Genomic DNA, 26,958 nt, shown 5'->3' with positions numbered 1-26,958 from the left:
ATCCCTGTTGTGAAGGTCTGTTGGAACGTAAAACAAGGACCCGAGCTCACCTGGGATGTGACAACCGTCAAATTTCGGTCAAGTCAAAGTCAAACAAAGTCAACAAGTCAAACCAGTCAACTCCATTAACCCTTGTATGTTAGGGTTTACATTATACAATTCGCTATTTCAATGAGAAAACATCATTTGAAAAATTCATGTGTTTGATTTTCCTTAGCCTTAACAGTGCTAAACAACGAACCAAAGCGATAAAACACTATTGCACAATCATCGCGATTGTGTAAGACACTAAATCATGGCTTAACGGGGTTTATGGACCTTTCGTTGCGAAGCCGGACACTCAAAAAGATCACAAACGAAACCTCTCACAATCTCTTTCACTCAACCTCTCTCTATTAAAATCTCTCCCAAATCTCTCCCGAATCTCTCCCAAATCTCTCTCAAAAGTTCCTTTAAATTTTTGTAATCATTCGGGCCATCCCGACTCTTAACTTGGTCAAAAACCACTTGAAACGGGGTAAAAACGGGTAAAATAGGCTTAAGGACCCAAAACTGAAGCTTCAGGACCGAAGTCCCTGTCATAAAGGAAGACGACACACATTTGTCTGTCGTAACCTTACGACGCGCGTGTTGATGACACGCAATGAGTATCAAGGAAGCCCCTGTCATAAAAGAATACGACATGCATTTTTGCGTGTCATAATGTTTCCGGTTTTTCGACTACGACTTTGTTTTAGGCCCGTTTTTCATCATTTTAACGCGGGATTTTCACCAAAAACTTTATTTTTACAGTTAGAACTCTATATTTCAGTAATCCCCACGTTTTTAGGGCCATTCATACCAATAATTAGTGGGGAGGTGCTTGAGGTGGAAAGATGACTTTACTTTACTTTATGTCACATGCCACCACTCACACCCACTACATGGCCAACTCTTTCCCACTACATGACCAGCTCTTACCAACTACATGACCAACTCATACCCACTACATGACCAGCCCCACTCCTTGTCTAAGTATAAAAACCCATCCCTTCATACTTCTTTCATTCTCTCATTTTCCTCCAAGGATCACACTCCAAATTCTCTCACCATTCTCTCTCAATTCCAAGACTTCCAAGGCTGATTATCAAGCTTTCTTCCACTCTTGGTAAGTATAATTCATTCTTCTTATGATTATTACACATCCTTCTACTCAAAATCATAAGAATCTTACACAAACATCGTCACCTTCATGTTAGGTTCTCGATTCGTCAAGGCATCTTCTAAGTGTTCTTGGGTTGAACACTTCTCTTCTCCAATATCCATCCTCTAATAACACATAAGGTGAGTTCATACCCCTATATTTTCATGTTTTTCTTAAGTTTTAAGGGGGGGAATACAAGTTAAAACACCAAAAACACAACTAAACTCATTTAACAGTCTTCAACAGAAACGTTTAACTCCATTCACGGACTGTTTTGGTCAACTTAAACATTTTAGTTTTCAAAACTGTTTCAGATGCATATAGTTCAGGTTCATACCTTTAAAATGACTACTTGCACATCACCATATGATTTTTCTACGATTTATGGTGATTTTTACAAACTGTCTATCATTTCAGAAACAAAACCGGACCAGTCTGTGAATATGAATATTTTCACACAAGTTGGAGATCACTAAAAATCATGAGAACATTTATGAACAAACTAGACACACTTTGTAAACTCTCAGAATTTGCGGTTTTTGATTTAGACCTTTGATGATTTTTCTATAAATTTTCTAAGAACAGTAACAGAAACGTTATTACTAGAAAAATACCATCAATTTCATTTACGCCTTGTAACTCGTTGAGCAAGGTGTATATCATTATGTAATCATATATTATTACATTATATGTCATTTTGTCTTGGTAATTAGACATACCTCAGAAAACAAATGGATTTTTACCTTCACAAGTATGGTAAATAATTAATTTTTATAAACAAAGTTTACATCCGTTATACACAAACATTTGGTAAACTATGACAATTATAGTTTATGAACACTACTACTACCCTTGTTGTGATAAACTATAATAGGTATAGTTTATGATACATTTACATAACAAACTATAATTTGTATTAATACTCTATTCTCGTTTAGCAGTTCCTAAACCAAAACTATTAATTATATTAGGTTCTACGCCATTTTGACCCGAACCGTCTATCGTACGACACACGCATTTCGTTTTGGGACTAATGTGAGTAATCTACCCCATATTTTATAATTTTCAATACTTTTGGGGTGTATCATGTGGTTCTAATATGTTCCAACTTCATTTTATTGTTTTATCACAATTGTGACATTGTTGGGACATTTATACGTGAGTCATTAATTGTATAACTATTGTTTGTTTACGCTACATGTACTTGTAGTGCATTACCATTTTTAGTCTAATCTCCATGACTATGCCCGTATTCTTGAGGTACGTTATGGACAATAATAGCGCTATTGGGTTGACCACCCCGCCTTGGGACGCTAAGGTGATTGATCGCACGTGGTTGAGTGTGTTTGATGATTAGATGCTCCATCCTATATATATATTTATATATATATATATATATATATATATATATATATATATATATATACATATGTATATATAGGGTGAGGACTTATTGTTGTTGTTATCATTTGTTAATCAATTTTGGATTTATAAACCGTTATCTCAAATACAATTGTTTGCCGACTTCAAAAGAAAACAAATTTCAAATTATAAATGTTTCAACTTCACAAATTTTCTCTACTAAAATTAGATTACTCGCCAACTCTCGTAGTTGACCTGTTTTTACCCATGATGCAGATTTGAAGAATGAAGTTGATGAAAAATAGGTTGTGCCTTAGAAATCCACAAGACTATTTAAATTTGATGTAATAAATGTTGTTCGTATTTGGATTTGTATTTGTATGTTGTGGATCTTGTTTGCATACTTAGTACTTAATTGAATCTAATCATATTATAACATAGTTGTCATGAGACTTTGAACAATATATCACGCCTTGATCGATTCCGACAAGGATCGGGGTGTGACAGATTGGTATCAGAGCCCTTGACTATAGGGAATTAGGTTAATTGCCTTGACCTAGTCTATAGCCTCTAGGGTCCTCTCGTATGCTAGTTTATAAAATGCACACACAACTGCATGCAATTCACACTTAGAAAAGCCTAGGAATACCTTTGTGTGTTAATTGCTCCCTTAAGTGCATACGTATTACTCCTGACGCTTATATGTGTGCATACACTGGTGAATATTCCCCTCTTTCTCTGAAAATCACACACATATTCAAGTGGTTTAAAAAAATGTATATACATATATATTCCTTAGAGCTCATAGGAAATTCAAAGTCATCCACTCTAGTTGGGTAGGATCATAGTAATGGACGCATAGTAACTTGAAGGGGGAGGTGCCGGTAGCCCGAAAGTCCTGACTAGGCAAGCATTCGTATACATCCCAATCAACTGAGGGACCAGTTTGCTTACCTGGGGACCAAAGGCGAGAGTTCCGAAACCTATAGGCCAAAGCGCGTCATTCACATTACTTTTGAGCCATCAAAATACCCGACCTTATCAAACGTATCCAAAAGGATACACTCCAAAATGGCCAACTCATTCGACTATTAAGTTCCCTAATGGGCCTAGAAGTGGGAAAGACATGTGAAAACTTAGTTTTATGGGGGCCCACGCAAGTGCTACATGTTTCACATTTAGTAACCATGGAAAGCCCAAAAGGTGCCCAACACTCCTAACCATGGCCCAACAAGTGTTTTACAATTATTTTACCCAACAATGTCTAAAAACTTTATTTCCATAATCAATTTACAAATAACTCACAAGTCCATATGCGTGTTTCTCGTAGATGGCATTACGACCCCCATACGCTGCTCGCAACAACCGAAGGCTAGCTGCCCTTATCGCAAAGGAGGTAGCAAACGGCATCCCAACAATTGCAACCCAACTTCATTCTCTTCAGCCACAAGCTCTAGCAACCACTCCTCATTGCTCGTTCAAGCACTTTCGTAACTGCAATCCGCCTTACTTCAAAGGCATCGAGGGTGCCACCGTACTCCTCACATGGATTGAAGAAATGGAGAGTACTTTCATCCATAGCGAGTGTCCTGAGGACCTGTTGGTCCGTCATGCTACAGGGTGCCTCCAAGGTCATGCTCTCACATGGTGGAACCTAGAAAAACGGGCAAAGGGAGAGGCTGTATGCCTTGGTATATGTGAATCAAGTCTGGGAAGGATATAGCCTAATCAACTATATATGTCCGAGGAGTGACTTGCATATACTGGGGGATAGTCATAATGGGAAACAAATCTAACAACCTAACTACATCCTACAGGGAATACTTTAAGAATCGAATCTAAACACCTAAAAATATTATAGGAGTATTTGGTGATACTATAACCAACTTATGTGAAAACTAAAGACCTCTATTAGTAGGCCTATGATAACTGAGTGCATACGCCAAAGGTTATACATAATTAAAGATATTATAGACTCAGAATCTATGACTATTGCTCTACTTCCTGTTCCTTGTTTGGTTGTGGACTTAGAGTAGAGTCATTTATTCGAAGGTCTACTCTATCTCAAATTATGTATAACTGGTATGCACTACGTGATTATAGACGTAACTAATAAGGATCACCCCCTATAAGTAATTATAGGATTAGGCGTCTATTAATTATCTCTTCTACCCCTATTCTCGCACGAACAACATGATGGGTAAATCTTAACGCCCGTACAAAACCTACTTCTACCCACTACCATAACTCCGTCTCCAAGACGTTAACACAAACACCAAGAATAGTTCACTAAAGTGCGAAATTATACATGTGTATATAAATGGTAAGGATATTTACTAAAAGGTTCATCAATGAAATTGGCATGCATTTTATTTCATTGAATCTCACTACTTGGTATTACAAACAATTTACGACTGGTAACTCTAAGATTCTTTAGGTGTACCTCGAAGTTATGTGTAATTAAGAATGATTGACCTAGAAATGGTGAGTCCGCCTTAGGACATGTTCCTTGTTTGGTTGTGGACTTAGGGTACACTCATTAGGATCAACAGTCTAATAAAATTTTAATTACACATAACTGGGGGCATGTCGAGTGAATCTTAGGAGTGGATCAGACATGGAAAAAATCACAAGATTATAATCAAATTATTTCTACTAAATTCATAAGTCTATTTATAAAGACCTCTGGTATAGAGTCGTCGGCGTAGTCGTGTCGGCAATCTAGAATATAATTAAATACATAATACAAACTATAATACCCAAATTATACAAAATTTTCTGCATTAAAAATCAATAGACAAACACAATGAAACTGAAAAGGGTATCAAACTATCAAGAGAAAAACACATACAATGTAGATTAAAATCCACTAATTATAACAAAATGGCTAAAAGAAAAGGTAAGGACTAAGGATTGTTAAGTCCTCTCTTCTTATAAATAGCTTTGAAGCAAGTTTGCCTAAGCTTCTTTGTTCCTTCTGTCAATTCCATATCTGACAATTTCTCCATCATCTTCTTGTGCCCTTCTAACGTCTCTATCTCCTCCTTTAATCCCAACTCCTAGTTTTTTTTTAAAAAGGTAGATGCAATATATTTTTCGTGTGAGTTCACAAAATTTATAATGAGTTAAGTTTATATAAATATAAATCAGGAAATCGTAGTAAATCAATTGATTTGATGTGGCATATGCCTAGGGCCTATGTTTATGTTATAAAGAAACTAATAATTAAAATTTTAGAAAATACCAAAACTACTTTGGTTACCAAGTGCATGCATACATGCATGAGTAATGTATAGAAGGTTATTATCGTAGTTTACCTTGGCATTTTGAATGAGGGATTGAAGGCTCTTAAGTTTTCTATGAGGCCATATGTTTATGTTTAGCTCTCTGCATCTTTTCTTCAACACTGTTAACCCTATCCCTAGTTCCTTTGCTGCCATGATTATCGGCATCTCAAAGTACTTCTCTATCTCTTCAAACTCCAATGGTCTCAATCTCTTTGCCACCTTCCGGCCACCGTGATCAGTGGTGGCAGCACTAGAACTACATGTAGCCTCACCACCGGATTTACAGTCTTCACTGAAACTAACCAATGGTAAATTACCATCCTCCCAACAATCCCATAAGCTTATGTCTTTAAGGGGATCAAAATCGTGAAACTCATTTCTAGAAATGATGTTTTGATCTTTGTTAAGTACTGTGGAAACGTTCTGATCGAGCACTTCATGTAATTTTTCCGACAACTCGTAATCACGATGGTCGAGCATGTCACCACTGCAAAAATCCAAAAAAAAAAAAAAAAAAAAAAAAAAAAAAAAACTCAAGATAATCAAATCCAACACGATGAAAGACTCTTTTTGATCACTACAAATCCAAACCATGTTTTGATCAATGTCGACAAAATCACTTTTCTGTGCGAAAGATGGTGTAATGAGTGACGTTTATATATACCTTAAAAGATCTATGGGGTTTTGATGATCTGCAGGTGGATCCATTTGTGAGGGAGAAGTTAAAAGTCGCGGTAAGAATGTGATGATTTATATAAGTGAAGTGGGAGAAGTAATTAATAGCAAATTGTTGGGAATGCAACAAAACAAGTTAAGCACTTCTGAAAATTTGATAAATGATTTCGGTAACACTCGCGGAATATAAACTAGTGAAAATTACAAACGAAATTGAATATATATAGTCTATGATGTTATGGTTATTGTGTATCTAACAAATGAAGAGAAAATGAATATATATATATATTCTTTGATCCGTAACCTTCTTCTTCAATTCACACACATATACGTATCTGTTGCTGCAAATTATGACTTGTGTGCCTCATGCATTTAATGCATCACATGCCTACTGCATATTCTTGACTTTGAAGCTACGTATCAGTTTCCAATTTCCCCAGTAGCACACTTTTCATTAGAAAATAATTCATGTCTTTACACATGAACCAGTTAGAAAGTACTCCAAGTCTTCACACATGAACCAATTAGAAAGTACTCCAAGTCTTCACACATGCAATTTATGACTTGTGTGTCGCTATAGGTATGTCGTTGGCTCTTGTTAAAAACCTATAGCGACAACAAGTCATCGTAATAGATTAAACCTGTGGTGACGACGAATGCCCTTGCAATCTTAATGATATACGACTAGTTTACGCCAAGCGACTATAAAAGAACTGGTAGGACTTATAATGCAAATTTCGTCAAAATTTGTTGAAACATTCGTAATGATGGAACTCGCTAACTATAAAATATTCATAGTGGTAATACCAAGGATAAAACAGGGAGTATAAAAGCACACATAGAATACTCTATCATCCTAAAACAATAAACTCCTTTTAAATTGACTCAGCTCAAGTTAAAATAAGAAATTTCCACGGTCGTCATGTGACATCAGGCGGGTTGTTCCTCACCATAATCAATTTCTTGTACTACGAGAAGTTTTCCACATCTTTTTCCAAACTCTTGAAGTCCCAGTCAAAATGCAAATTTCGGGACGAAATTCCCTCTAACGGGGGGATGATGTGACAACCGTCAAATTTCGGTCAAGTCAAAGTCAAACAAAGTCAACAAGTCAAACCGGTCAACTCCATTAACCCTTGTATGTTAGGGTTTACATTATACAACTCGCTATTTCAATGAAAAAACATCATTTGAAAAATTCATGTGTTTGATTTTCGTTAGCCTTAACAGTGCTAAACAACGAACCAAAGCGATAAAACACTATTGCACAATCATCGGGATTGTGTAAGACACTAAATCATGGCTTAACGGGGTTTATGGACCTTTCGTTGCGAAGCCGGACACTCAAAAAGATCACAAACGAAACCTCTCACAATCTCTTTCACTCAACCTCTCTCTATTAAAATCTCTCCCAAATCTCTCCCGAATCTCTCCCAAATCTCTCTCAAAAGTTCCTTTACATTTTTGTAATCATTCGGGCCATCCCGACCCTTAACTTGGTCAAAAACCACTTGAAACGGGGTAAAACCGGGTAAAATAGGCTTAAGGACCCAAAACTGAAGCTTCAGGACCGAAGTCCCTGTCATAAAGGAAGACGACACACATTTGTCTGTCGTAACCTTACGACACGCGTGTTGATGACACGCAATGAGTATCAAGGAAGCCCCTGTCATAAAAGAATACGACATACATTTTTGCGTGTCATAATGTTTCCGGTTTTTCGACTACGACTTTGTTTTAGGCCCGTTTTTCATCATTTTAACGCTGGATTTTCACCAAAAACTTTATTTTTACAGTTAGAACTCTATATTTCAGTAATCCCCACGTTTTTAGGGCCATTCATACCAATAATTAGTGGGGGAGGTGCTTGAGGTGGAAAGATGACTTTACTTTACTTTATGTCACATGCCACCACTCACACCCACTACATGGCCAACTCTTTCCCACTACATGACCAGCTCTTACCCACTACATGACCAACTCATACCCACTACATGACCAGCCCCACTCCTTGTCTAAGTATAAAAACCCATCCCTTCATACTTCTTTCATTCTCTCATTTTCCTCCAAGGATCACACTCCAAATTCTCTCACCATTCTCTCTCAATTCCAAGACTTCCAAGGCTGATTATCAAGCTTTCTTCCACTCTTGGTAAGTATAATTCATTCTTCTTATGATTATTACACATCCTTCTACTCAAAATCATAAGAATCTTACACAAACATCGTCACCTTCATGTTAGGTTCTCGATTCGTCAAGGCATCTTCTAAGTGTTCTTGGGTTGAACACTTCTCTTCTCCAACATCCATCCTCTAATAACACATAAGGTGAGTTCATACCCCTATATTTTCATGTTTTTCTTAAGTTTTAAGGGGGGGAATACAAGTTAAAACACCAAAAACACAACTAAACTCATTTAACAGTCTTCAACAGAAACGATTAACTCCATTCACGGACTGTTTTGGTCAACTTAAACATTTTAGTTTTCAAAACTGTTTCAGACGCATATAGTTCAGGTTCATACCTTTAAAATGACTACTTGCACATCACCATATGATTTTTCTACGATTTATGGTGATATTTACAAAATTGTCTATCATTTCAGAAACAAAACCGGACCAGTCTGTGAATATGAATATTTTCACACAAGTTGGAGATCACTAAAAATCATGAGAAAATTTATGAACAAACTAGACACACTTTTTAAACTCTCAGAATTTGCGGTTTTTGATTTAGACCTTTGATGATTTTTCTATAAATTTTCTAAGAACAGTAACAGAAACGTTATTACTAGAAAAATACCATCAATTTCATTTACGCCTTGTAACTCGTTGAGCAAGGTGTATATCATTATGTAATCATATATTATTACATTATATGTCATTTTGTCTTGGTAATTAGACATACATCAGAAAACAAACGGATTTTTACCTTCACAAGTATGGTAAATAATTAATTTTTATAAACAAAGTTTACATCCGTTATACACAAACATTTGGTAAACTATGACAATTATAGTTTATGAACACTACTACTACCCTTGTTGTGATAAACTATAATAGGTATAGTTTATGATACATTTACATAACAAACTATAATTTGTATTAATACTCTATTCTCGTTTAGCAGTTCCTAAACCAAAACTATTAATTATATTAGGTTCTACGCCATTTTGACCCGAACCGTCTATCGTACGACACACGCATTTCGTTTTGGGACTAATGTGAGTAATCTACCCCATATTTTATAATTTTCAATACTTTTGGGGTGTATCATGTGGTTCTAATATGTTCCAACTTCATTTTATTGTTTTATCACAATTGAGACATTGTTGGGACATTTTTACGTGAGTCATTAATTGTATAACTATTGTTTGTTTACGCTACATGTACTTGTAGTGCATTACCATTTTTAGTCTAATCTCCATGACTATGCCCGTATTCTTGAGGTACGTTATGGACAATAATAGCGCTATTGGGTTGACCACCCCGCCTTGGGACGCTAAGGTGATTGATCGCACGTGGTTGAGTGTGTTTGATGATTAGATGCTCCATCCTATATATATATATATATATATATATATATATATATATATATATATATATATATATATATATATAGGGTGAGGACTTATTGTTGTTGTTATCATTTGTTAATCAATTTTGGATTTATAAACCGTTATCTCAAATACAATTGTTTGCCGACTTCAAAAGAAAACAAATTTCAAATTATAAATGTTTCAACTTCACAAATTTTCTCTACTAAAATTAGATTACTCACCAACTCTCGTAGTTGACCTGTTTTTACCCATGATGCAGATTTGAAGAATGAAGTTGATGAAAAATAGGTTGTGCCTTAGAAATCCACAAGACTATTTAAATTTGATGTAATAAATGTTGTTCGTATTTGGATTTGTATTTGTATGTTGTGGATCTTGTTTGCATACTTAGTACTTAATTGAATCTAATCATATTATAACATAGTTGTCATGAGACTTTGAACAATATATCAAGCCTTGATCGATTCCGACAAGGATCGGGGTGTGACATGGGAACGCGAAGACTATATGAAAAAAAGTACCCACATCTATTCCCCAACCCCAGAAGTCCCACTCAAAATGCAAATTTCGGGACGAAATTCCTTCTAACGGGGGGATAATGTGATAACCGTCAAATTCAAGTCAAAGTCAAAGTCAACAAGTCAAAGTCCACAAGTCAAACCGGTCAAACTTAATTAGTATTTGTATGCTAAAAGTTATTCTATGTATAAAAATGTGCATTTGTATGTCAAGAATTCAAGTGTCTCAAAGAATCTATGTGTTTAGCAATGTAAAAACCCTAAAAAGGGACTTAAACGCATCAAAACACGACTAAGGACCCTTTCGGGGACTTAAAACAATCATAAACGAAGCATAACGGGGTTCACGAACCTTGCATTACGAGATTATACGATAATAATGGCTAGGGTCAAATCTCTCCAAGTATTTGAAATCTCTCCCAAATCTCTCTCAAAAATTTCTCCAAGTATGTCATATCTCTCCAAGTATGTGAAATCCCTCCCAAATCTCTCCAAGTATGTGAAATCTCTCCAAATATGTGAAATCCCTCCCAAATCTCTCCAAGTATGTGAAATCTCTCCCAACTCTCTCTCAAAAATCTCTCTCTCAAATTTTTATAGTCAACCGGGTCATCCCGACCCTTAAATTGGCCAAAAACCGCTTGAATCGGGGAGTTATATCGAAAATCAGCTAAATAGAGCTGAAACCCTTCCTAGGAACCGAACCTCTTAGGAACCGAACCTCTTAGGAGCCGAACCCTCCTATTAGAGCCGAAGATGTCAGAACCGAAGTGTCAAAAGCGAAACAACGTTCCTGAACCGAACCTGCTAAGGGACCGAACTCACCCTTCGGTCCGAGATACTACCTTCGGGTCCGAGACTACCTTCGCTCCATTTCGCTTCCTCCCCAGGTTCGCATGCGAAGCTGCTCAAGACCGAACCCTCCTCTCGGTTCCCATCTACTTTCGGTTCTAATGGCTAGGACCGAACCTCTGACCTTGAATTTCGGATATTCGCAACTTTTACCCGGTTTTCAATACTTTTAGCGTTTTGAGCCCGTTTTTCGTAATTTTAACGTGGGATTTTCACCCAAATCCATATTTTATCATTTTTAACCCCCAAAACTCATATTTTATTTATTTTTCAAGGATTATTAATTATAAATCATTATTTTACATTAAGAAGAGTATCCTACACCACAAGTGGGTCAAGTGTGCCCACTTGTCTCCATGTGTCATCTTCTCATTCGTCCAACCCTATCCACATCACACAAACCAAGGTAAACATCCTTTCAACTTTGCAAGTTGCTCCATCAACGTCTATATAAAGAAATCCCTAGAGGATTTCTTGGTTCACTTTGATCACTCTCAAACACTTATACACTTCTCAAACCATCAAGAGAGCCTCTTTTTCTCTCTACTTCCAGCCACTTTTTGGAAGTGTTCTTGAGCTATTACTTCACTTTTTGGTAAGTATTCCAAATAAACTCAAGTGTTATTCCATGTTTTCATAACAACCTTGAAACATTAACACCAAAAATCGTTCTTAGGATCATCCAACACTTCACGTGTTCATCAAGTGTTCTTGACTTGATACTCATCATCTTCAACCTTCCATCCTTCAAGAAATCACATAAGGTGAGTTCATACCCCTACATTTTCCAGTTTTCTTTAGTTTTCAGGGGGGAATACAAGTTAAAACACCAAAACATATTTAAAACTTAACTTGACAGCTTACAACAGAAACGTTGTGACCTGTTCACGAACTGTTTTACCCAACTTAAACTTAATATATTTCAAAACTATTTAATATGCAAATATTTCAGGTTCATACCTTTGAAATGACTACTTGCACATCTCCGTACGATTTTTCTACAATTTATGGTGATTTTTACAAAACTGCTTAACATTTCAGAAACGAATTCGGACCAGTCTGTGAATATGAACCTTTTCACACAAGATAGAGACTTATAAAAATCATAATAAAAATTATGAATAAACTAGACACATTTTCTAAACTCCCAGAGTTTATGGAGTTAGTTTTCGACATGGTATGATTTTTCTATGATGTTTTCAAAACAGTGCAGAAAGGTTAAAAACTAGCTACATAGCTTACCATATTAACAACACTTTGTAGTATGTTGAGCAAAGTGCATAACACTAAGTTCCTAAATTTTGAATGTATTTCTTGTTATTTTATCATCATAAACAGAACTTAGTCATTCATAATAAGGTTTTCCCATGCATTTCGAACACATATAATAAACTACAATAAGTATAGTTTATGGATTTTTCGATAAAAGCATCCTACATGGAAAAGGTTTTACTCTAAAAAAATGGGTTTTTCATATACTACATGATAAACTATAATAGTAATAGTTTATGGATTTCATATCACTAATTGCTTTCATAAAAGGTGATTTCACTTCCACCACGGAAGAGGTTTTATACTCAAACTATATGTAAACTAGTTAACGTAATTTGTGAGACATTATCCTTCGGGGTACTCTTAAGTACCACAGAAAATTCATGTAGTTATAGCCAGAGTCTCTTGTAGGGAGAGCGTGATAGTTGTGTATAGATCTATATTGGGTCTCACAAACCCGCACCTGAGCTGCTTGCAACAGCTAGACCGGCAGGTCTGAGGTGACAAGTGTCATATCATTCCGACGCCTGAAGAACGTCGAGTACGAGGTCCTCGAGTTATAGTATGGTTATAACAACTCACATAGGGAGTTAAAAATCTTTCAAGTTTACAGGGAAAATTCTATTTTGAATAAGGGTTTTATCTATTTAAAGACTATTATAAACATTATAAGTACAAAACCCACACACATTCTCGGTCTTGGGATTTAAGGCTACATAACTTTTTATGAGGAAAATATTGGATTTTCTTTGGAAACGCATTACGATTATAAACATTATAAGTACAACACACACACACACATATTCTCGGTCTTGGGATTTAAGGCTACATAACTTTTTATAAGGAAAATAAGGGATTTTTCGTGAAGTATACATGACAAAGTACTAGGTTTATACTAAATGGCTTTAATGATATTAAAACTACGTTTCATCTCGAATTGTTAGCCTTCAGCTATAAATTGCTAAGTGTATATTTTAGAGTTATATAAGAATTTAGTCGCAATCGACTTAGAATTGATGGGTCCACCCTACTTCCTGTTCCTTGTTTGGTTGTGGACCTAGGGCAGATCCATTATATTCGACGGTTTATTTAAGTTAAATCTTATATAACTTATATACATTGGGTGATTATAGAAGGAATCTACGGGTCTCTCTAGGGTACATTATTGCATAACATAGGAGAGTTCATTTCGCGTTTGATAAAGAAAATATTGAATTTTCTGGAATCATACTCTATCGCTTTTTACAAGGAAAATGGCTTCTTCCTCAAATAAAACACTTATGAACTCACCAACTTAATTGTTGACATTTTTTCAAAACTACTTGTATTCTCAGGAATTCAGTGAGACAGGAAATCAACAGCTTTTGAGGATGGGACGTTAAATCGTCAAACATTTCATTTTGTCATCATAGTGTAATTGATTTGAAACATATAAATACATACTATGGTGTAACTTTTTCAATTATATCCATGATGGTTGTATTTACTTTGAGCACTATTATACTCGTTGTTGTGATATTATACATGAAGTCCTCCACCCCCGGACGTTTCCTCCATCCTTGGTTTGGGGGTGTGACACCCAGCCCATTGTGTTTGCTATTGGAAGAGTCAATGACTTGACATGGTTGTTCCACCATGTAAGGGCTCTGTCAGAGAAGGTGCAGGCAGCTAACTTCACTTTGCTCCCTTCTGGGCACGCGCATAACTCAAAAATCGATTCTGTCTTTTCGAACCATCGCATTAGGGCGATGACTCCCCCACTTCCATCGAAGGATTTGGGTCCACAAATCATGAAGTCTTTGTATGAGCACTCCCTTGTGTGTCTGTGGTTAGAGTTGTTGATACCACTACCCAATCCACTGGTACCACTTGCGCGGATTTGAGTCATGACAGTTGTCACTATGGCTGTTACCATCGCTTGAAAGACAACCGGGTCATACTGAGGAGGTAGCGGTGGTGGTGCGTTGTTCTTGTTTTTGTTCGACTTCTTCGGTGGCATCTTTTGGCCATAAGGTTTAAAAGATGATACGAGGGTAAGTCCTTAGTGGTTACAAGTCGAGTGTTATCTGAATCGGAGTTATCTTAGTTCTGAGTGTTTTCACGTTCTGACTTTTTTAAGTAATTCATAACAGAGGCCTATGCAACATAGACTTATGAATTTGATAGTGACTACCCTCTTAATGAAGTTATGGGATCTGGTTTACTGTTACTAGCTGATATGAAAAAGGCGATAAGCCTGACACATAGTGTAAGCAGTGTAATCACTAACCCACTAGATCATATTAGTTAGTTAATTATTAGTATGACGTATATGACGTTCTACCACCTTGCACACCTCGGGAGGGGTTTCCTGTCCTAGTTATGATGGTCCTGAATTCAGCCGTGGGGATTTGTTGTCTCTGGACTCTCGTATGGTTTTCCTATTCTCTGTAGATCATGCTTTAGGTTTTACCACATATCTCCATCACTTCCAGATGGAAGATTTGCACCCTCGTATGATTCCTTCTAGGAATCCTCTTTATGAATCCCTTCTGGTTCCTCCTTGACTCCTCTGCTGGTGATTGTACTGGAGTAGCTATCTCTATCTAGCTTTTTCGCACGAGAATGGGAATGTCTAAAGAATCTTATCAGATTAAGTAAAACATTTCTTCTGTAGTTATTGATGATCCAAACTGGGTCCTCCCATAGTCAAGCCGTGCATGAAAGCTGTATATAACCAAAATCAAATAGACCTTCGAATAGGTGATCCTACTCTAAACCACAACCAAATAAGGAACAGGTGGTAGAGCGAAAATCACCAATTCTAAGTCTATAAGACCCCATTTATATATAACCCTGGAAGCATGCACTTCGCAACTATAGACCTGCCAGTAAAGGTCTTTTAGTTCTCATGTAAGTTTGTTATAGTGCCTAAAATACTCCTATAGTATTTTATCTTTATGCTTTGTTCTAGCGATCTTTTGTATGTAGAGTTAGGTAATTTTTAGGCTCGTTGCAACACCACCATCACTCCCAAACACATGTTGGTCGTTTCTCAAATAAATATAGTTGATCAGGTTATATTTATTCCAGATATGATTACATAATTGCTTAGGTTTGACTGTAGTGTCCAACATCTAAATACTTTTGTTTATTTTGTTCCTATTTGTTTTTATTGTGATACTTGTTCTTAGTATGTATGCTTGATAATATACTTTGTGTAAAATACTTATATATTAAAAGTATACTTTTAGTCAGAGCACTCCGGCCCCATTGTATTTATAGTTGTATATCTTTTACTGGTTGATATACTAAGTTCACTATAAACAATGCTCTGATACCAATCTGTCACACCCCCAAACCGGAACGGCGGAAACGTTCGGGGGCCGCGGACGTCATGTACAGTATCACAACAGTTGAATAATAGTAATCAAAGCAACAACAACCATTGTATTAATAGTATAGTGTTTACATTACATTTGAATCATACACGATTGACTCCAAAAGTAAATACAAGTAAACACTCGAAGCTACTATGCTCCGTCTTCTTGAATCTGGTGCGTGTACCCGTCTACTAATGTCCTGAGAATACAAGTAGGTTTTGAAAGAGTATCAGCATAAAGCTGGTGAGTTCATAACCATTTTGTTTTGGAAAAACTATTCTTTGTTCTTTTGAAAAGTGTGTTATGTTATTCCAGAAAACCTTATATTTTTTGATGTAATGAATGTATAAACCTTAAGTAAAAATGATTCTTACCAGTTCCACCTGCGAGTACTTAGTGTATACAAATCATATACAATCCAGATCGAACAAACAATCGATTGTGTGGTTCTGCCTCAAGCCCACAACCAAACAAGGAACAGGAAATGAGGCGGAGGCCACACATTCCACTGGTTGTCGGATCCTCATGTACATAATCCTGAAGTATTCACTAGATACTTACAAAGTTAACTATATTTGTCCTTTGATTTCTGTTGAAAGTGTTCCTCAAGAAAATCCAATATTTTCTTATGTAAAGTATGATTAAACCCATTTTTTCTATAACTACTTAGCTCATACTAGTTACGTATAAACCAATATCGAATGGACAGTTAATTGTGTGGATCTGTCCTAAACCCACAACCAAACAAGGAACAGGGAATGAGGCGGAAACCACACATTCCACAGTCTATCGGATATTCTTCATACGTAACCCGGATGCATAAACTAAGGAATTATAGAATTAATAATGAATATTCATTAATTAAATAATTAACCAATTGTTTGTAAAGTACTGATGTTTACCCTGGAAAATCCTATATTTTCCTTAAGTGTAAGTTATTGAATCCTCTGCTCCAAAACATAGAGTACAAGTATCTACCATACTTATGTTGTTTAAACATTGTTCTGTTTGAAAACCCTGGCTACCACCAGTAATGTATAGTAGTCTTATTACATAAATAAAACTAGTCGAAAACGTGTTGTTCTGTATACTGAAAGTGTTGTTAATACCCTCCTATGATCACTTAGTACATACGAGTTATAGAAATTTAGATCGAACAGACAGTCGATTGGGTGATTCTGCCCTAAGCCCACAACCAAACAAGGAACAGGAAATGAGGCGGAGATCACACATCCCACTGCATGTCGGATGTTAATTTCATATTACCCTAATGTACATACTAAGTCATCACATATGTACTAACCTTGTTGACTGTTTGTTAGGTATTTTATTATGTGAACGAGTCGTTGTTTCACCTGTGAGTTCTTATAACCATACTGATGGACGAATACCAAAACGACGTACTTCGGACGTCGAAAACTGAACAGACGTTTGTCACCCCCGGTTGACTGTAGCTAATAGTCGGGGTGCGGGATTGTCAGTCACGTATAGAACTACACACAAACTCACGCTCTCCCTCTAGGAGACTCTGGTTCCTAAGAAGTCGTATCTCACACTGTAGTTCTCTCAACGAATCCACGAATAATACTATGAAACCCCCTTTTGTTATTAACATGAATTCCTTATAAAATAATATTTTTAATTTTGTAATTCATAAGATTGTTTCCTTTGTTCTGAAAACTGTGTTTACAATGTTTGTATCCTAACATGTTTTGTAAAACTGATTTCACGTCTAGTAGTAACTATGTTCATCATGTTTGGTAAGTTATATGTTCAATGTATGCTAATGATAGAAAAATATAATAAACCAAATTATATTGTTAAACACAAGATTACTTGTGTTTTTACTTGTATTCCCCCCTTAAAACATTAAAAAGCTCGGAAAATATAGGGGTATGAACTCACTGTTAGTTGCATGAAAGTGTTGGACAACGAAACTGGGAATGAAGACCCTCGAGTTGATGTACGCGGCACTCAACGGGATCCTAGTAACAATTAATACATATATGTATTTTATTAGTGAAATCGTTTATTATAGTGTTGGAAAAACACTTGTTATTGGTTTAGGAATGTTACCGAGACTCGATCGAGGTGGAAAAGTGGGTTTGCGGCCAAGATTCATGGTGTGAGGGAGTTTGCGGCCGTGAAGGGTTTCCGGCCGTGAACTGTCTTTGGCCGTGAACAGCCCCTTGAAGGGTTACGGCCGTGAACAGGTGTACGGTCGTAAACAGTTTGCGGTCTTTGAAGATTTGAAGATTTGAAGCATGTACGGCCATAAACTCAAGAACAAAGATGTTGGATTCGATGAAAACGCGTTTTAGATGCTCCAAAGCAACCTCCCAAGGTGTTTCTTGATGATTTTCGGAAGTATAAAGGTGTTTTTGGTGTTTACGGTCAATAGTCTAGAGAGAGAAGGAGAGAGTTTTCGGCCAGAAAAATCTAAATGAGGGGTAGGGACTCGTATTTATAGGGGGTTTTCATGGTCGGTGGTGGGGTCCACCTGTCTTGGCCGTAAACGAGTGTACGGCCGGAAACGAGTTTACGGCCGTGAACATCACTCAGCCAAAAACTGTTTGGTTTTTCAAAGGAAACTCGGGTTTTTCGCGCGATTTTTGGTTCCGAATCGTATATATATATAACCAAATTTTATAATTAAATGATTTTCCCAAACCAAAGGAATTTGACGGAACTTAATAAAACGTAAATTTTATTAACAGAAATCGACTAACGGTAACGGAAAAAGTTTCGGGTTGTCACACCTTCTCACCAGTACTGAAGATCAAATCTGTAAGGTTTATGCTAGCCATAGCTGCGTTTCATGATTATGAAATATGGCAGATGGATGTCAAAACCGCCTTCCTTAATGGGAAGTTGGCTGAAGATGTTTACATGAGTCAGCCAGAGGGTTTTGTAGATGCGAAGTACCCTAATAGAGTGTGTAAGCTTGAGAAATCCATTTATGGATTAAAGCAAGCATCTCGCAGATGGAATCTTTGTTTCGATGAGAAAGTCAAAGGCTAGTGGGAGTATAGTTAGGATGAGTCATGTGTATATGTCAAGGCTAGTGGGAGTATAGTTAGCTTTCTGGTATTGTATGTGGATAACATACTGCTCATAGGGAACGACGTTCCAACCTTGCAGGAAGTTAAGTCCTGGCTTGGGAAGTGTTTCGCTATGAAGGACCTCGGGGAAGCTTCTTACATTCTAGGGATAATGATATTGAGAAATAGGAGTAAAAGACTAATAGGACTTAATCAAAGTACCTACTTGGACAAGGTGTTGAAACGTTTCAACATGGAGAATTCCAAGAAAGGAGAATTGCCTATCCAGAGCAATACCAAACTGAGTAAGACTCAGAGTCCGAGTACCGATGCAGAAATAGCAGAAATGATTCGAGTACCATATGCTTCCGCTGTTGGCTCGATCATGTATGTTATGAAATGTACTCGCCCTGATGTTGCTTTTTCTTTGAGCATGGTCTGCCGATATCAAGGGAATCTTGGTAAAGCTCACTAGATAACAGTAAAGAACATTCTTAAGTACGTACGAAGGACTAAGGACAGGGTCCTTACCCTCGGTGGGAGTGATGAATTGAGAGTGACAGGGTATAGTGACGCCAGCTTTCAGACCGACACAGATAATTTTCGCCATCAGTCGGGTTAGGTATTTACCCTAAATGGAGGAGCAGTAACATGGAAAAGTTCCAAACAGGAGACTGTAGCTGAGTCAACGTGCGAATCAGAGTATATAGCAGCAAGCGAAGCGTCGAAGGAGGAAATATCGCTAAAGATTTTCATCGAAGACCTTGGAGTTGTACCAGCTGTAAAGGAGCCTATGGAGATTTTCTATGACAACGAGGGTGCGGTCGCCTTAACCAAGGAACCGAGGGATCATGGCAAATCCAGGCACATCGACATAAAATATCACTTCATAAGACATCGAGTAGAATAGGGACTCCTCGTAGTGAAGAGGGTATCGTCAGAGGATAACCTAGCAGATCCCCTTACGAAGGGACTGAGTAGGTTAAGCATTTGCAGCATGCTAAGAGCATTGGCCTAAGAGATGATATTAGTTTTAGTGATTAGATAGGTAGTTAGAAACTTGTAATAAATAAATCTAATTGCAATTTGATGATTAAATAATAAGGGTTTTATTTATAAGTAAAGTTTACTGTCTTTCGTCAATTATTTATTTTATGTTTCACTTTTGCATGTTTTGACTTCCAGAATAATATGATTATTCGAACCATTCACAGTCAATCATACTTTGGAAGTAAGCTATGAGGTTAGACTGTGATGAATTGGCTTGAAGATTGTCTAAGGTGTTTAGACATAGCAAAGGTTTGCTGCAACGTTCATGAGTACTCTTGAAATAAGAATTTGAGTATTGGATTAAACCCACGCTCACATGAATCACTTCATGGAATTTATCACGGGTAATTGTGAGACGATTATATCGTATAGTCTTCAAACCAAGATATATGAGTTGTTGATTACGAGTTGGTTGTGCATTGATAGTACGTAAACGTATCAGTGACTTGATGTTATAAAACGTGTTGTTGTGTATAATTTAACAAGTAATTAGTACAAGAATATAAGTCGAAGTTTATCTGTTCCTTTTATCCTAAGAGGATTAAAAGCGATATCATGGGCCCCTCGATGATTTTGTTTTGACTTATGTGTCGGGCCCGGTCAGGACTTAATTGATGTGTTCAATTAAGTTCTATGTCAAACAAATCAGAAATCGGGAAACAAACTGTTGGACAAGGAGTATGAATTTATTCCATGTCTTTGTCCACACGATATCTTGTAGAACAGAGGATTATATGATCCCTTATCTAAAGGACGCATCATTGACTAGGTCAGAGTTCGATAACGACTTTTAAAGGCTACGATTGCTAATCGGATTTTGAAGTCGCATTGACAGTTACAGTTATTAGACTTATCCAAGTGGGAGACTGTTGGATTAGGTGTCTAAGCCCATAACTATAATTGGTATGTACTTGACCCGATACTAGCATGGTCCTTTTGGGTTGCCTTCACCGGAGCAGTTTGATAGGATGGATATTTGAGAAAGAGGTTATTTGTGATTTATTAATATATTATATGAATAATATATTAATTGAGAAATCATATTATTTAATTGGTATTGATCACGAATTAATTTGGAATTAATTTAGTGATCAAAAGAGAATGATTAAATTTACGGGGACTGATTAGGTAAATCAGTGATACATATAGTTTGGGCTAATGACCCATGTTGATTAGGGATGGACTAAACTGTTGGATTTAGTGTCTAAGCCCATAACTATAATTGATATGTACTTGACCCGAGAGTAACATGGTCCATTTGGGTTGCATGGCACCAGAACAATATGAAGGATGAACATTTGAGAAGAGGTTATTTATGATTTATTAATATATTATAAGTTCTAATATATTAATATGAAATCATATTATTTAATTAGTATTGATCAAGAATTAATTTGGAATTAATTTAGTGATCAAAAGAGACTAATTAAATATATGGGGATTGATTGTCTAAATCATTGATTCTTATATGGTGGGCCAATGATCCATAATTCTTTAGGTTGGGCTAAACCAATGTGACAACCCATGGAGCCTAAGGAACATGGAAGGTCATGCACATTAGGGTTTACATGGTGTAACCCTAGTTTTGCCACACTATATAAGAAACCCCTTGGCTCTTAAAATCGGTACCTAAATAGTCTTTGGAAGAGCTATAGCCGAATTTGGTGCAAGACATTCTCTCTCAAGTCCTCCATTGTTGGTGGTGTTGTGTGAAGTATTTGAGGCATCACATTTGGGGTGCTAGGCTCTTAAATGTCCAAGGAATCAAGCTACAAGAAAAGTTATGTCATCTAACTAGTTTTTATTATACAAGTACCTATGTTTGTATGCTAGTTAGGGTAATGCTTTGGAAAATCAAACTGCATGTATAATTAGAGAAAACATAGATCCAAAGAATTTAGGGTTGTATGTGCACCTTAAGGTTGTTAGGATGCTCAAAACCCATCAGTGATATCAGAGCTCAGGGTTGTTTTTTGTTATATTGTTGATTTGTGTTATTTTCAAAGCTGGAAAATCTGCCAATTTCGTTTCTGCATGCCCACCACGACGTGGCAATAATTACCACAACGTGGTGATGCATCTGTGTGCAGAATTTCGAGTTTTGGCCAGAAATTGGATAAGGATCATTACCCCAAACTGTTTTTTGAACCATGAAATATGTTTTTCATAAGGTAATGATCATGCTTATCCAATTAAGAGATAATTGTCATAATTTCAAGATTTGTATTATTTTATATGATTAGGATAATTTGTTGAAGATTGATGATATGAATTATCTTGTTCTTATGAGTTTAATTAGATCATGCATTTCTTGATTATTGTGTTAATTAAATTAATGATCTTAATGGTTTTAATGGACTCCATAACTTGTCCTCAAGTTATGGAAAACCAAAACTCTTTTCCATAAAAATCATTAAACTCGTAAGTTAAGAAAATGAAAAGTTTTGAATAGTGTCAAAGCTTGTCCTCAAGTTTTGGAATTTGTAAAGTCACACTTAAGTATACTTTAATTCCAAACCCTAGAATTTTAAAAGTTTAAAATTCAACCCTTATACTATTATAATATTATAAGTTTAATAATTATATATATGTATAAGACAAGTCAGTCTTACCGTTAGTAGACCTCATTCACAAAGCCGGTCTATAAGGGGGGTATAAGGTTACTGCCTATAAAATGGTGGTTTAATGGGTGTCCACTCTCACCCACCGCTTCCTTGACTGGTGGAGGGTCGTTAGCCGAACGGGTACGATAGGAAATTAATTCTTGTTAAAAGTATAATGAAAAATATAAAGTAACTAAATGTTTTATTAAATTCTCAATCTTAGTTACTTTAGGAAAATGTGAAATTGATGCTAATCCATGAAATTGCAGCTTGCACCTTGCACATTAATGGAGCGTGTGTGGTTAACCGGCACATTAACTTGGACTAGTGAGGGTGGCAAAGGGTAGCTTGATGTTTTCCTTATATCGGTGTAGCGTGTATGGTTAACTGGTACATCGGTTAGGTGATAAATGACATCAAGTGTACCAAGTTAATTTGCATGGTTATTCACACCTTGTTTGTGATCCTCGGTATCCTAGTCACAAACCTGAAGGGCATAATCGAGATTTAAACATACCATTGAAAAGTTCAATGAATCTCAAAGGAATCTAGGAATTTCAGTCCAATTAAAACTTAATAATCTATTTCGTTTTTCATGGTGGAAATTGGTAAATCGTCATTTACCTACCTTCAAATATTTTGCAAGTTGGATTACGGCATCCCTCTTCCAAATTGTAAAATGCTGTGTTGGGTCCTAGCCTCAATATTTCATTTGGGTGTTATATATAGGACTATTATCTAATCTAAACTTTGTCTTTCTTTCTTTTCAGATGTCTTCCAACACAGCTTCTGGCTCAAACCCTACTAGCGCCTTCTTTCTCATGAACTTGTGTGAGAGAGTCATCTTTGATGGTTCCGACTTCAATGACTGGATTAGGAACATCTGGATGGTCACTCGCTATGAGGACAAGGTATATGTCCTAGACAAGGAGCTTAAGGAAATTGATTAGTCTTCTGCTACTCTTGAGGAGATCGCTGAGTTTAGGACTCATGAAAAGGATGCCACCAAGGTGTCTTGTATCATGTTGGCCACCATGACAGCTGAACTCCAAAGTCCTATGAGGACTTCTACCCTTTTGAAATTCACCAGGACCTGATGGAAAGATACCATCAGAGTGCTCGTCAAGAGAGGTATGAAATCATCTCTTCCATGATAACAACCAAGATGAAGGATGGTGAACCCATCACGGCCAATGCAAAGGTTTGTGGACCGTTTGATGAAATTGAATGTGAACTTTGATGAGGAGCTGGCTATAGATATCATTCTACACTCCTTACCTCCATGTTATGATCAGTTCTGCATGACCTATCATATGAACAAGGAGGAGGTCACACTTAGCAAACTTCAAGGGCTTTTGAGGACTGCTAAAAGTACTCTCAAAGATAAATTGGTTGTTACTACTCCTACCACTGCCCCTGTTCTGGCAATTGGACAAGGGAAGGGGAAGAAGAGGAAGGCTCCCTCTAAGAGTCGCAAGGGAAAGTCTCTTGATGGATCCTCTTTAACTGGGCCCAAGGCTGGTTCTGCTGCTCCCTCTACCATTCCTAAGGAAGCAGAGTGTTTCTATTGTCATGAGAAAGGGCACTGGAAGCGAAGCTGCCCCAAATACTTGCAGGATGTTAAAGATGGGAAGGTTAAGACCACCCATGCAGGTATTTATACTATTTTATCTAATAACTCATTCTGGGGGTATGCCTTAGAGACTGCCGCCCATATCCTTAATCTAGTCCCAACTAAGAAGGTTGCCAAAACACCTCACGAGATGTGGACAGGGAAGGTTCCCTCGTTAGCACACATCAAGGTTTGGGGTTGCGACGCTTTCGTGAGACTCAAGGCTCACGACAAGCTCGAACCTCGAAGTGAGCGATTATTTTCATCGGCTACCCACAGAATCCTTTGGTTATCTCTTCTACAAACTGAGTGACAATGTTGTCTTTGTTGCGAGGAGAGGAGTCTTTCGCGAGAGAGAGATCATAGGCCAAGGAGACAGTGGGAGGAAAATTGACCTTGAAGAGATTCAAGAGTCAAGCAGTGAAGGAACCTCAAACACTAGCGATCAACCTGAGGAGGAAACTGATGTTGAGCCGATTAACGAGTCCATACCTCTGAGTCGTTCGAGTATAGTTAGAGTTCCACCTGAGTTTTATGGCTTCCATATTACTGTAGAAGATGATACATTTATCAGTGATAGCACACCGGTAAATTTGGATGAACCTAACAACTACAAGGAAGCCATGGTAGGCCCCGAGTCTGCAAAATGGAAAGAGGCTATGGACAGCGAGATTCAGTCCATGTATGACAATCAAGTTTGGAACTTGGTTAACAATGTACCGGGTCGTAAGACAGTTGGGTGCTAATGGATCTTCAAGAAGAAGACCGACATGGATGGAAAGGTACACACTTATAAGGCGGGACTGGTTGCGAAGGGCTTTACTCAAACTCCAGGAGTTGACTATGATGAGACCTTCTCGCCACTAGCGAAGATTAAGTCTATTAGGGTTATGCTAGCCATAGCTGCATTTCATGATTATGAAATATGGCAAATGGATGTCAAAACCGCTTTCCGTAATGGAAAGTTGGATGAGGATGTTTACATGAGTCAGCCAGAGGGTTTTGCAGATGCAAAGTACCCTAATAGAGTGTGTAAGCTTGAGAAATCCATTTATGGATTGAAACAAGCATCTCGCATATGGAATCTTTGTTTCGATGAGAAAGTCAAAGAGTTTGGATTTTCGAGAAGCGAGGATGAGTCATGTGTATATGTCAAGGCTAGTGGGAGCATAGTTAGCTTTCTGGTGCTGTATGTGGATGACATACTACTCATAGGAAATGACATCCCAACCTTGCAGGAGGTTAAGTCCTAGCTTGGGAAGTGTTTCGCTATGAAGGACCTTGGCGAAGCTGCCTATATTCTTGGGATAAGGATATTGAGAGACAGGAGTAAGAGACTAATTGGACTTAGTCAAAGTACCTACTTGGAAAAGGTGTTGAAAAGATTTAGCATGATGGATTCCAAGAAAGGCGACTTACCGATCCAGAGCAATGCAAACTGAGTAAAACTCAGAGTCCGAGTATAGAGGCTGAGATAGCTGAGATGAGTCGAATACCATATGCTTCCGTGGTTGGATCGATCATGTATGCTATGACTTGTACTCGCCCTGATGTGGTCTTTCCTTTGATCATGGTCAACAGATATCAAGGGAATCCTGGCAAGGCTCACTAGACTGTGGTAAAGAACATTCTCAAGTACCTGCGGAGGACTAAGGATTGGGTCCTTACCCTCGATGGGAGTGATAACTTGAGAGTAGTGGGGTATAGTAACGCCAACTTTCAGACCGACACAGATAACTTCCGCTCTCAGTTGGGATGGGTCTTTACCCTGAATGTGTTGGATTAGGTGTCTAAGTTCATAACTATTTATGGGTTGTACTTGACCCGACCCGGCATGGTCCATTTAGGTTGCATGGCATCATGCATTTGGATAAACTATAATGAGAGAAATAACACTTATGGTTTATTAATATATTATAAGTTCTAATATATTAATAATAATATTATTTAATTAGTATTGATCAAAAATTAATCTAGTATTAATTAAGTGATCAAAAGATGACTAATTAAATATATGGGTTGATTATGTAAATCATCCATAACTTGTATTGTGGGCTAAAGGCTCCATGGATTATCAAGTTGGGCTAAGGTCCATATGATGCCCCATGGGAGTTATAAACCCATGGTACATGGAAATGAAGAGCCATGTTACATTAGGGTTTACATGGTGTAACCCTAATTGTAACACACTATATAAAGGATATGAAGCTCACCAAAATCGGCACTAGAAGCAAGATTGAGGGCAAGCCGATTTCTAAGGGTGACATTCTCTCTCAAAGTTTATTCCAAGTGCATTTGGTGTTGTGTGAGACATTTGAGGCATCACACTTGGGGTGCTAGGCTCTTAAGGTTTTCAAGGAATCAAATCTATTACAAGGTATGTAACTCTAGCTAACTTTTATGTTTAGAAGTTCTCCATGTATGCTAGATAGGATTATGAACCTTGGAAAAGGTATTTTGCATGTATTTTAGACAAACATAGATCCAAGGTTTTCTAGGGTTGCATGTACACTTAGGAGTGTTAGAATGCTCAAAACCCAACAGTGGTATCAGAGCCTAGGCTTGTTTGTTTGATACTTGA

This window comes from Lactuca virosa, chromosome 8 (assembly GCF_052849685.1).
Source record: "Lactuca virosa cultivar CGN04683 chromosome 8, Lactuca_virosa_CGN04683_v6, whole genome shotgun sequence".
NCBI classification, from domain to species: Eukaryota; Viridiplantae; Streptophyta; class Magnoliopsida; order Asterales; family Asteraceae; genus Lactuca; species Lactuca virosa.
This window is presented reverse-complemented; position numbering follows the sequence as displayed.